Below are 13,912 nucleotides of genomic sequence, written 5' to 3'. Positions count from 1 at the left end.
GCCAGGAGCGTTCAATCGGGTAGAACACATATGGGTTTCAGAAAAGTAAGAAAAAATTCAATCAGGAAGCAGGATCGAGCAAACAATACGAAAAACTGGTCGAAATTAGAACGCATATTTCTGGCTCAGTATTGGGGGAAATTGGCGCCAGCAAACAGAGAATGGCGCCAACTTTTAACTATAGCGCCTGGCGCCAATGCTGGCGTCTGGCGCTACGGCTAAAAGTTTGGCGCCAAGCTCTGGCCCCTGACGCTACTTCCCACATGCCTCAGCAGCTTTCTGTGCTCGATAAAATCATCCAGTTTTGCACGGTGTTATTTCAGTCCTAGTTGTGAAAGACATTTCTCAAATTTCCTACGTGTAAAATCCTATGTTTTTTACTCATTACGGATGGTCTTTCCAATGAGAACCTTTTTATGCATATGACAATAATGTTAATCAAAATTACGCACATGAAATACTTAGAACTTTTCGAGTCTCATCCACTCATTCTAAATCATTGCCGAAACAAATTCAGGAATTAAAATAGAAATCGTCCCCAGTGGAGTCGCCAAAAACTGTGGGGAATAGTTTCAAGCCTTTAAAATCCCACTAGCTTGAACCCCACTGTGATCATACACTAAAGTAGGGTGACGTCCAAAAGGGAAGAAGATAGAGCAAAAGAGTCGCCAACAAGTTTTTAAGGAACTTGTAAACCGTTCACGAGGTGAAGGTTACACCCCTTAACGATCCAAGAGATCGCCAACTCCATAAGGTCATGAACCAAATAAGGATTTTAACGCGTATTCGAAAATCTGATAATTTTATTGTACTGGAAGATAAAATAATATAATTTCAGTCGAAAATGCTATTTGATCTAATTAAAACTCTGAAGAATCCTAATTGAATTAAGAATGATAAAACCTTCTAGAATTTTCTAGAATACCAAAAGCATTCCTAATTACATTAGGAATGATAAATCATATTAGGCCCTCCCCTAGATCATTGGGCCGTACTTAAAGCTCAAACCAGGCCCAGTTTAGTAAATTGGCCATAAATTCCTCAATATTCATCGGAATTGGGCTTATAATATATCGTTGGAAAGGTCTTTGCAAGCCCCATCCAACTACACCACTATTGGACCCATATCATGGACCAAACAAACTGGATTGGCGGTTTTCTTAAAATAAAGTTTTAAAAAACAGAGAGAAGAGAAAAGAAATAAAACTTTCCGCAACACTAGACCTTTCCACACTTTCGTTTCATTCGATTATGATTCGACGTGAAAGGTACTCATCACTGGGTTAGGTTTTGGGGAGACAAAAATGGGTGTCTACAGAAGCCCCCACTTTGACTGAGTTTGGAGAAACGCAAGTTTCGAAAACGAAAGTCAAAGTATCGATAGGGACGGAGAATGATTCAGAACGTTCTGCGATCCTAAATCACTCTTATAACGCCGATACCTGCAAACTAGCATTAGTTAAACAGATAAAAGAGTTAAGAAACGCGTATCTTGCACCGTCGAGCACACGTCTCTGAAAGTAACCGATTTTGTTGTTGTTGCTGTTGTTTTGACGACCTCCTGCAAGCTAGAGAATGTCATCCCGCTTGAAAACCGCTACGCCTTGTAACTGCTTCCAAATTAGAAGATTGCTTCGCCTGAAACTACCTTCTCCGCAATGATAATATTCCACGTCCAAGGGAACATCATCGAAAATTATTTCTCTTGAAATAATTCTCATCCGCATTATGATCATCTTCCATGCCTCAGGAACTATGATCGAAGACAATTTCGCAGGAAATTACCTTCAGTTGTTTGTGACAACTTTCCGCAAGCTAGGGAATGATGCCGAAGACATCTTCTCTTGAAGTCATCCTCATTTGATGCGATAATCTCCCAAAGGAAAATACCGAAGATCCACGCCCGTCGATCTTTAAAAGTTCGCCTGAACTTTGCTTTTTTGCTATGCCTGTACGTCGGCGCTCTTTGCTCTTGAACCTTTATGTCGGTGCCTTTTTTGCTAATGAACCTGTATGTCGGTGCTTTTTGCTAATGAGCCAATGCTTAGGCGCTTTAAGCTTAGTGAGACGATCTTTTCATCAGGTCGATCACTTCATGTAATCAAGCCGATTACCTAATCATGTCAAATAGCTTAGAGGGGCTAACTGGCGTACCAAGAAACCCAAAATATATTGCAGAAGACTAGCACAACCCCAGAAGGTGGCTAGCTGCTTTGGCGTCGCTAAAAATCAATCAGCGCCAAACTTATGGCATTAGCGCCATGCGCTGAAATTGGCGTCTGGCGCCAAGCACAGAATGTGACGCCAATGCCTAGGGACTGGCGCCAGCACGGGAATCACTTTAAATTCCCGTTTTCAGTTCATTTAGTGCTCTGGTTTGTTGCGAACGCTGCTCGAAAGAAGTCAAAACTTCAATTGATCGTTGCTCATTCGTTTTTCAACCGAATTCGCTCAAATTTGTTGCAAATCAAAGCTCTTCTCATCCACATTCTCGATCTATGTAAGTTTCCTTCCAACTCACACCGGTTTTTATGAATTTTTGGCATGTTCATTCACGAATTTCATGAAAATTCGAAACTTATGATGCTCAATTTGCTTTGTTTATCAAGTTTTATGCCATGAAATTGCTTGTTTATATTTGTATATTGCCTTGGGAGTAATTTGAGACTTGTTTGACTCAATTTGGTGAAGAAATGAGCAATCTGCCATTGTTGGACCTCCTAAGGTCGTGAAGAACAATGTGACCCGTTCTTGATGTTTTTGCTAGAAATTCTTGTTCAATTTGTCACAATAATCACTATAGTGTTGCAAGAAATTGTTTGATTGCTTGAAAAAATGCTGTCATGCTCAATTCGAATTTTTGATAATAATAAAAAACTGTAGGGAATAATTTCAAGCCTTTAAAATCCCACTAGCTTGAACCCCACTGTGATCATACACTAAAGTACGGTGGCTTCCAAAAGGGAAGAAGATAGAGCAAAAGAGTCGCCAACAAGTTTTTAAGGAGCTTGTAAACCGTTCACGAGGTGAAGGTTACACCCTTTAGCGATCCAAGAGTTCGTCAACTCCATAAGGTCATGAACCAAATAAGGGTTCGGGGATAATGGTACAAATCCAACCTAATAGAGATTGAACCTGCCCTAATAATAGGCCTCTACTTTATTCTTCTCGTATTCATGTGCGCTTTCTGATTAACATACAATCAATAGGATTAACCCTAAACCTGTTTAATCTATGTTGGTTGAATTTAATGCACAAACAAACTATTATTGGCGATCACTTGAAATTATAATCACAATTAACCTAAAAAGATTATTAATATCTTATTAAGCATGATTGCAAATACCAATTCCCTTTAACCTGCAATAAAAGGTGTGATCAAGCAATAAATAAATAAATCCTCAAGTAACATAATAAATAATCAACATCATTAACAACAATAATATCAATCATAATCATAATAAATATTAGGAAGAATATAGGAAGCATCATACTTTTAATCATACTTAATATTAAAAACACCCTAGACATGATACTAGGAATCATCAAAAATAACAATCTAAGCATAATATCTACATCATAAATCAATTAAACCATTAAAGTACTTACTTGGATGCCTCGTACCTCTTTCTTTCACGTCTAGGGCGAAGGCAACTTCGAATATGGCTAGGTGTATCAAGATCTTGTGAATGCAGAATTTTGTATTAAAGAGCAAAGTTTAGAAACAACGCTAAAAGATCAATGATTCATAAAGTAATTGTTGACGATTGATGATTGTAGATGATGATTGAAAACGGAGTTTATTAAAACTTAAGAATAAAAAAGAATTGGTGAATAATAGATGAGGATGATTGAATCGTAAATGAATATTGATAATCCGTGAATCAAAACGGAGTTTTTGATACGATATTTATAGAGAAAAACATCCAAAATAGATAATTTATCAAAACAGAGTCCGAAGACCACAGAACCACCTTGGCGCCAGACCTGGCTCATTGGTGCCAGGACCAGTGGCTAGCGCCAGGCGCCAATGGCTAGCGTCTGGCGCCAATCCTGGTTCCAGGCGCCAAGGCCTGGGGTTGGACGCCAAACCGAATTTTAACGCGTTTTCGAAAATATGATAAAATTCCCGTACTGGAAGATAAAATAATATAATTTCAGTCGAAAATGCTATTTGATCTAATTAAAACTCTAAAGAATCCTAATTGAATTAAGAATAATAAAACCTTCTAGAATGTTCTAGAAGACCAAAATCATTCCTAATTACATTAGGAATGATAAATCATATTAGGCCCTCCCCTAGATCATTGGGTCGTACTTAAAACTCAAACCGGGCCCAGTTTAGTAAATCGGCCATCGGAATTGGGCTTATAATATATCGTTGGAAAGGTCTTTGCAAGCCCCATCCAACTACACCACTATTGGACCCATACCATGGACCAACCAAACTAGATTGGCTGTTTTCTTAAAATAAAGTTTTCAAAAACAGAGAGAAGAGAAAAGAAAAGAAAAGAAATAAAACTTTCCGTAACACTAGACCTTTCCACACTTTCGTTTCATTCGATTATGATTCGACGTGAAAGGCACTCATCACTGGGTTTGGTTTTGGGGAGACACAAATGGGTGTCTACAGAAGCCCCCACTTTGACTGTGTTTGGAGAAACGCATCGAAAACGAAAGTCAAAGTATCGATAGGGACGGAGAATGATTCAAAACGTTCTGCGATCCTAAATAACTCTTATAACGCTGATACCTGCAAACTAGCATTAGTTAAACAGAATGTCATCCCACTTGAAAACCGCTACGCCTTGTAACTGCTTCCAAATTAGAAGATTGCTTCGCCTGAAACTACCTTCTCCGCAATGATAATATTCCACGTCCAAGGGAATATCATCGAAAATTATTTCTCTTGAAATAATTCTCATCCGCATTATGATCATCTTCCATGCCTCAGGAACTATGATTGAAGACAATTTCGCTCGAAATTACCTTCAGTTGTTTGTGACAACTTTCCGCAAGCTAGGGAATGATGTCGAAGACATCTTCTCTTGAATTCATCCTCATTTGATGCGATAATCTCCCAAAGGAAAATACCAAAGATCCACGCCTGTCGGCGCTCTTTGCTCTTGAACCTGTTTGTCGGTGCTTTTTTTGCTAATGAACCTGTATGTCGGTGCCTTTTGCTAATGAACTTGTATGTCGGTGCTTTTTGCTAATAAGCCAATGCTTAGGCGCTTTAAGCTTAGTGAGACGATCTTTTCATCAGGTCGATCACTTCATGTAATCAAGCCGATTACCTAATCATGTCAAATAGCTTAGAGGGGCTAATTGGTGTACCAAGAAACCCAAAATATATTGCAGAAGACTAGAACAACCTCAGAAGGTGGCTGGCTGCTTTGGCGTCGCTAAAAATCAATCAGCGCCTAACTTATGGCATTAGCGCCATGCGCTAAAATTGGCGTCTGACGCCAAGCACAGAATGTGACGCCAATGCCTAGGGTCTGGCGCCAGCACGGGAATCACTTTAAATTCCCGTTTTCAGTTCATTTAGTGCTCTGGTTTGTTGCGAACGCTGCTCGAAAGAAGTCGAAACTTCAATTGATCGTTGCTCATTCGTTTTTTCAACTGAATTCGCTCAAATTTGTTGCAAATAAAAGCTCTTCTCATCCATATTCCCGATCTATGTAAGTTTCCTTCCAACTAACACCGGTTTTTATGAATTTTTGGCATGTTCATTCACGAATTTCATGAAAATTCGAAACTTATGATGCTCAATTTGCTTTGTTTATCAAGTTTTATGCCATGAAATTGCTTGTTTATATTTGTATATTGCCTTGGGAGTAATTTGAGACTTGTTTGACTCAATTTGGTGAAGAAATGAGCAATCCGCCATTGTTGGACCTCCTAAGGTCGTGAAGAACAATGTGACCCGTTCTTGATGTTTTTGCTAGCAATTCTTGTTCAATTTGTCACAATAATCACTAAGGTGTTGCAAGAAATTGTTTGATTGCTTGAAAAAATGTTGTCATGCTCAATTTGAATTTGTGCCCTGTTTTAGTACTACGTACTCTGTTTTTGCGAACATAGTATCATGCGGCTAGGCAAACCTTTAGATATTATAGAACCTTAATTTGTGATTATTCTGCACAATGTAGCATGGCTAGACAACGAGGCTCAGGTTCACGGTCCCGAAATACTAGACGGGAGCATGAGCCCGTGGAGGACGACACCACACCGTCCACTTCGCTTGGTCAGTTCCCAGAGTGAGATGATCAGACCTTGTTCTTTTCCCCTGTCCACCACATTTCTGAGAGGGTGAGACGGGGAACCGAGCCTGGAAGGACACGGCATCACAGCTCTGGCTGCGATGGTCTAGGCAATTTGTACAGGATGCATATCGCCAGAGATCGAGAGACGAGACTCCTGTGGGAGTCTTGCGGACTGGTTGCCCTTTTTGAGACTTCCGAGGCTATGGTTGCCTCCAGCGGGGGTCACCATGTAGTACGCGCTCTGGTGGAGTTCTTTTGGGACACCACCAACACCTTTCATTTACCATGGGGTGAGATGATGGTCACTCCTACAGACTTCAATCTCATCATAGGACTGGAGTTCTCTTCTGTGCCGCTGCCATTTAACGGCAGTATCGACGTATTTTCTCCAGAGGTCGAGGAACTACTGGGGCCGATTGCTGTTTGGGCCCGAGCTGAGGTTGAGACGACTCAGTTCAGTGCTAGAGGGATCCGCCGCTCGACGCTGGCAATGGCTCTTGATGACGATGCGACCACCCGAGAGCAGCGGGTGCGCATTTTTGTGCTGATGTTGTTGTCAGGGACATTCTCCCCTGACAGGGGTAGTAGGGCGTTGCTTTACTACCTCCCTGCTGTTCGCGATCTCCGGCGGATCGGGACTTATGACTGGGCCAGCTTGGCCTATACTGACTTTGTTCGCGCACTGAGGGACTCGTGTCGCCACCGGTCTTTTAGGACGAATGTCGCTTTGTCTGCTTTTCGGAAAGTCGTAGAGGTAAACATTATTCCCTATAAAGTTTAGCCTTATATGTTAGGCAGCATTTACTCATGCTTTAGCTTTTTTGTAGATCTGGTTCTATGAATACTTTCCTTCCATTGCGCCGGCGAGACCATCGCCGAGGGGGTATCCGGTGAGCGCCTCTTGAGGCGGCGACAATGTGGACCTGTCTACTGCACGTGTCCGGAGTCGGATCATCTCGGTACGACTTTTAGTGTTTATCTTGCTCTTCTGCGTGTTTTAGACATGTTCTTACCCGATTGGTATTTTTATAGGGATCTGAGGTAGTATACCAGCCATGGGGCGGTTGGACAGTCCCTGGATTAGCTGCACAGTACTCTGCTGAGCGCCGTTACTTTCTGGGGACCTACGGAGCGGTTGCGTATTTAGGGGAGAGAGTTGCTAGACAACACTCTTCCGATGCTTTTGTCATTCCTGCTCCTCCACCACGCCACATGTTCGACGAGAGAGAGTTGTCGAGCATGGCTGAGGAGCCTGGTTCTCTTTGGCGGTCCCATGTGATCCTTGGGCAGAGTTATGCTGAGGAGCTACTTCCTTTGTTGGCTCTAGTCCCCGTGCCGGCCGAGGATGTGAGGGTAAGATTCTTAGCTTTTTGTTTTTCATTGAGAAGCCCCTAAGTAATACCTTACAGACTTTTTTTTCTGTTTCATCAGGAGGGTCCCACTGAGTTTGTGTCACGCCGTATGTCCATCCACTACCAGGGGATGTACGGGCCGATCGAGGAGATGATTTCTCCGGCTCCTGAGGGCGAGCGCTTCGTGGAGCGGTCGATTCCTCGTCACCAGACCAGGGTAAGTCTAGCTCTAATTCAGAATCTTGTATTCAGTTATCGTGCATTTTTACTGACTTAACTTTCCTTGACAGTTCTCCCGCGAGGTGGTCTCGGCTATGGCACGATGCATAGAAGCCTTCCGGAGCCAACTCGTCCGGATGAGGAACGCGGCTACCTGTCGTCGAGACGACGCTGTCCGAGAGGTAACTTTACCTATTGTTTCTGCACTATGCTTCAGTTTTCACCTTGTTTTTGATTTATTTCTTTTTGCAGGGTTAGTCAATTGCTTCTCACACCCGTACGAGGCCTGAGGGGCGGAGAGAGCCGGCGAGGTCTAGCTCGAGACGTCGTCGCACTTCGTTAGGAAGAAGAGGTGGTCGTTCCGAGACTGCTCGAGCCGACGTTCCTGAGGGCTCAGGGTCTTCTTCTGAGGGTGCTCCTGCTGCACCGGTGGGATAGGCTACCTCGGCTTTCAGAGGTGGTGGGATGTACGAGGTTGGTTCGTCATCGCAGCAGCCTCCACGGTCTCAGCCTCAGGGTGACCTTGACTGGAGCGGTCCTGTTTTGAGTTTCCCTCCTCTTACGGAGACTGGAGCTGGTGCTGAGGCCGGAGCTGGTGGAGAGGTGACTCCTCGGACGGCGCAGTTTTATGGCGTGATGGGCCTATCCGGCGCCGTAGTTCATTTCTGTATATGCATTTTATTTTAACTTTTTATAGAACTTTTCCTTTGACTTGTTACTTAGACACTTTGTTCTATAAATCTATTATTATATTAGTGTATGTTAGTGTGTGCAGATGTGATGATAATTTTGCGCAGAAATTCCGTCATTTTTATTATTGATGGAGTGTATTATCCGACTCTCACCCCCAAAAGGAAAAATAAAAAGGAAAAATAAAACGGAGAGAAAGGCTGATTTTTTAATATGAAATCAAGAGAAAGTAATAATTAATTAAGAAAAGGATAGAAAAAATATTTAGAAGAAATTAAAACGGGGCCACAAAGTCATTAACCGACTCTAAATTAAAATCAGAACGCAAACTGAGTACGCGCGGCTGTCCTGCTGACTTGGCGCCAGCCTGTGGCGCGTGGCGCCAGGCGCTATTTCAAGCGTGTGGCGCCAATAGCAGATGGGTGACGCCAATTTCGGGTGTGTGACGCCAATTGACGCTGACTACATATTCCAGTCAGGTTGAAATTCCTCGCAATTTGTGCATAAATAACCCCCAGCTCAGCCGACTATTCACATAATTCCAGCGAAAAAAAATATTCTTCTCTTTAGAAAAAATAATAATCATGTCTTTAGCCACTAAAACCTTCACCCAATATTCTCATGAATGGTGTCGATCTCTCAATGCTAGAGAAAGAAAAGAATTGGATTTATATCACTTGGGGGGAATATATGGCATTAAAGGGGTAGATCTAGATATAGACTTCATAGATACCGCTTTAGAATATTGGAACATTGACACACATTGTTTTAGAATAGGGTATGATGAAATTAGCCCTTTGCCAGAGGAATTTGGTGCTATTTTAGGCTTCCCTGCAATAGACCTGGTAGTAATCCCTAGAGTATATGCATATTACTATAAGGATTTTCAGCGCTTTTTTAACTTGAAGGAAAGAGATTTATCAAAAATAGTAGATGGCAATGTGGTGAATTTAAAAGAATTCGCACGCTATTATTTTGATAAACCGCTTTCTGAATCTTTTCACATATATAGAAGAAGGGTGTTCTTATTCTGCATGCTTAATCAATATTGTCTTAGTAGTGGTAAAATTAATGAGGGTCAATCAATTATAACCACTGTGCTAGAACAAATTGAATCCGGAGAAATCCAATGCCTTTGATAGTTGGAGAGACTATGATTAGTCTAGATGAGTTGAAAAGGGACCCAAAAGCACCTCTTCGTGGTTCTCCAATTTTATTACAGGTAGAAAAATAATATTTTTAATTACAGAAATCAAAAAATATATTTTTGTATTGTAATATTAATTTATTTGCATTGGAATATTTTTAGATGTGGCTAATGGAAAGGCTAGGATTAATTAGCCCTCCGGACGACATTGAAAGTTATACGCCCACTTGCTTTGTGAGAAGAAAGAAGCGCATCCCTAAAATTGGGCGCCATGGGTGGAAGAAAGTCTTTGAATCACGTGATTTCACTATAAAGTGGGTCATCCCATGGTGGAAAATAAAAAGGATGGTTGGTGTTAACAAGCAACCTTTCTTCCGTCTTCCAAGCTTGTCTCGCATGACATATTATTACCCCTGCAGAGTAAAGAGACAATATGGCTTGCTTCAAAATATTCCTTCCGGGGATCTTCGTCCTCCCTATGAGTATCCCATATCTCAAGAAGTAGATAAATTTGACACTTACTAGAGCGCTAGACCTTTATGGGAAGTGATTACCCAAAAGGTTCCCCCTTCTTTACCTAATAATGTAAAGAAGTGGTTGCTGAAGAAGTCTTCAATTGATCAGGGTAGAACCGATGTGAAGAATCGTCTAGGTGACAGGGTGACACCGGCTAAGGAACGCTTAGGTGCAAGAATTGAGTTCAAGACACCTATAATGCCTAAGAAGAAGAATACTACTGAAGACAAGGGGAAGAGGAAAATTATAGACAAGAAGGCTTGGGTGGAAAAGAAGCATGGGGTGCTAGCTTAAGGAGAAACAATCTATTCTAAGATTGAATGTAGGTCCTCTAAAGGATGCCTACTGGCTAAAGTAATGGATGAAGAGGAGGAGGCGGAAAAGAATTGGAAAAGAGCAAAGAAGGAGAAGAAAGACTAGAACATTGCTTAGCTTTAGATTTATTAGATTCTTAGTGTTTATTTAAAGTTAATTTATTTCAGCATTATTTAAATTCCATTAACAATGCAATTTTATTTCATTAATGAAATTTCAGCTTTCAATTAAATTGTTACTTTAAATTTATTTTATTAAAGCAATAAAAAACCGAAAAACTTGATTTTCCAGAAATTCTTCGAGTACGGAAGTCGAAAATTTTCCGAAAAAACACCGAAATTCGCCCAGATTTTATTATTGAATTGGCGTCAATAATTGCGAATTGGCGCCAGCTATTAAGGTCTGGCGCCAGGCGCCAATACCGTCGTCTGGCGCTAATGGCTTTTTGCTCGCGCCAGGCTCTATTCTGTGACGCCAGTTGCTTTTCCGACTTCAGTTGACTTTTTGTTGATTCTGGAACGCGGAGATGTCGAAAAATAAAGTGGCCGCACCCGTAATGGGTTGCCTACGTATCTTTTCCTAAGGAATCAGGCCAAACGTAGCTCTCTTGAGTGTCCTACTCAAGTAATTATGGGTAGTATTTTTTAAGTTGGTCAAGATTGGTCATGTTTGAGAATTCATTGCCATCCATGTCGGTTAATTTTGCTGCACCACCTGACAGGATTGTTTTGACAATGTAAGGGCCAGACCAATTAGGTCCAAACTTTCCCCTTGGATCTAAAACATTTTTTCTTAGCGCTTTTAATACCAAATCTCCTACTTTGATATTTCTTGTCTTGAACTTCTTATTAAAATGTCTAGCCATACGAGTTTGATAGCACTGAGTGTGATGTAGAGCTTCTAGTCGTTTTTCGTTGAGTAGGATCAATTCTTCATATTGTGCCCTAGTCCATTCGATTTCATCGAGTTTACTCTCTAGCACAATACGTAGAGATGGTATTTCTAGTTCGACAGGTTGTACGGCATCCATTCCATATACCAAAGAAAATGGTGTAATTTATGTTGACATACGGATTGACGTGCGATAACCCCACAATGCAAAGTGAAGCTTGTTAGGCCAATCCTTATAATTTTCTGTCATTTTCCCGATGATAGTCTTTAAATTCTTATTAGCTGCCTCGACTGCTCCATTTTCTTGAGGTCTATAAGGGGACGAATGATGATGTTGGATACCATATTTATGTAGCAATTCTTCACATTCGGCTTGAAAGTGAGTTCCATTGTCACTTATCATTTCATGTGGGACTCCATATCGACAAATGATATTTCTCTCGATAAAAAGTGCTACATGTTTTGCGGTGAGTTTAGCATATGATTGTGCTTCAACCCACTTCGTAAAGTAATCAATCGCTACTAGAATAAATTCATGGCCTCCTGTCCCTGGAGGAGCGATCTTGCCAATTATGTCAATTCCCCATGTAGAGAATGGCCATGGTGATGTGTAGGTATAGAGCAAAGATGGAGGAACGTGTTGTAAGTTGGCATAAATTTGACACTTAGGACGTCTTTTTACATATTGATGGCAGTCCCTATTCATGGTAGTCCAATAATACCCTTCTCGCATTATTTTCTGGACTAACATTTTGCCATTTATATGAGTTCCAGAGATTCCTTCGTGGACCATTCTCATTATTCTTTGTGCATCCACCTTCCCTACACATAGGAGGGCTCGACCTTTAGGTACCCTTTTATGTAGCTCGTTTTCTATGAGTACATATTGAGAAGCCAAAAGTCTCAAGGCTCGCTTAGCTCCTTTGTCAGCATGAGGAGGGTATTCTCCATTGGTGACATAGTTGAGAATGTCTGTGTACCATGGTTCTTCTTCTCGTTCTTCATCTTCGTCTTGGACTTGGTTGTCGTCTTCTATAGCCTGTATATATGCTGGTTTGTGCCTTTTTTCTATAGTTAGAGGCATTTGCTCGATATCCGTGGGAATCCTAACCATTGAGGCTAATCTTGCCAAGGCATCAGCAAATTGATTTTCTTCTCTAGGTAGATATGTGTATTCTACCTTCTCTAACTGATCGGTAAGAGTTTCCAGATAAGTTTGGTAAGGGGCTAGGCTTTCGCTCCTTACTTTCCACCTTTTAGATATTTGATTGATGATTAGAGAGGAATCTCTAAATATCCTTAACTTTTTACTCCCAATGCCAGGGCTGTTTCAAGGCCTACCACACATGTTTCATATTCAGCAGCATTGTTGGTAACGTCGAAATCAAGCTTTATTGAGATTGGGACGTGTTCTTCTTTTGGTGATACTAGTAGCACTCCGACACCACATCCCTTTTGGTTTGAGGCTCCGTCAAAATACAAGGTCCAAGTATCATCTTCGGTGACCATCAAATCTTCATCTGGAAATTCACTGTCCTGTATTGGTGTCGAGTCTTCTATTGGAAAATCTGCCAGAAAATCTGACACCACGGATCCTTTAATAGCTTTTTGTGGCATAAATTGCACATCGAACTGGGCTAAGTTGACTATCCATCTTGAAATACGTCCATTGAGCGTTGAATTTCTCGAACAAGTATTTGAGTGGATCTAATCGAGATACTACGAAAACGGTATGCACCAACATGTAATGTTCTCAACTTAGTCGTGGCCCACACTAAAGCGAGGCACAATTTCTCGAGTGGTGTATAGCGTGTTTTGTATTCGAGCATCTTTTCCTTAAGTAATAGATTGCATTCTCTTTGTTTTCTACCTCCTGTGCTAGCATGGCTCCCATTGTCTCTTTGGTAACCGTCAGATATAACCTAAGAGATATTTTCGGGAAGTGCTGGCGCTAATTACGGGAGGATTTGCGAGATAGGCTTTAATCCGGTCAAAGGCTTTTTGCCACTCGTCATCCCATATTACTGGTACATTCTTCTTGAGCTTTTTGAAGATTTGTTCACATATCGTTGTTAGTTTTGATATGAACCTACTTATGTATTGCAACCGGCCAATGAATCCTCGAATCTGTTTCTCGGTCTTGGGCGGTGGCATTGACATGATCGCTTTAATCTTGGTTGGATCTATCTTTATTCCTCTAGAGCTTATGACGTACCCCAAGAGCTTGCTTGAGGTGACTCCAAAAGCACATTTTGATGGATTCAACCTCATATTGTATTTTCTTAGCCTTTCGAAAAATTTCCTTAAGGCTACTTGATGGCCTGGACGGTCCTTTGATTTCACAATCATGTCGTCGACATATACTTCAACTTCTTTGTGCATCATGTCATGAAGCAAGGCAGTTGCTGCACGTTGGTAAGTAGCACCTGCGTTTTTCAACCCAAATGGCATTACCATGTAACAGTAAGTGCCCCATGGTGTGATAAAAGTTGTCTTCTCCATGTCTTCTTCCG

This window comes from Chenopodium quinoa, unplaced genomic scaffold (genome assembly GCF_001683475.1).
Source record: "Chenopodium quinoa cultivar QQ74 unplaced genomic scaffold, ASM168347v1, whole genome shotgun sequence".
NCBI lineage: Eukaryota > Viridiplantae > Streptophyta > Magnoliopsida > Caryophyllales > Amaranthaceae > Chenopodium > Chenopodium quinoa.
This window is presented reverse-complemented; position numbering follows the sequence as displayed.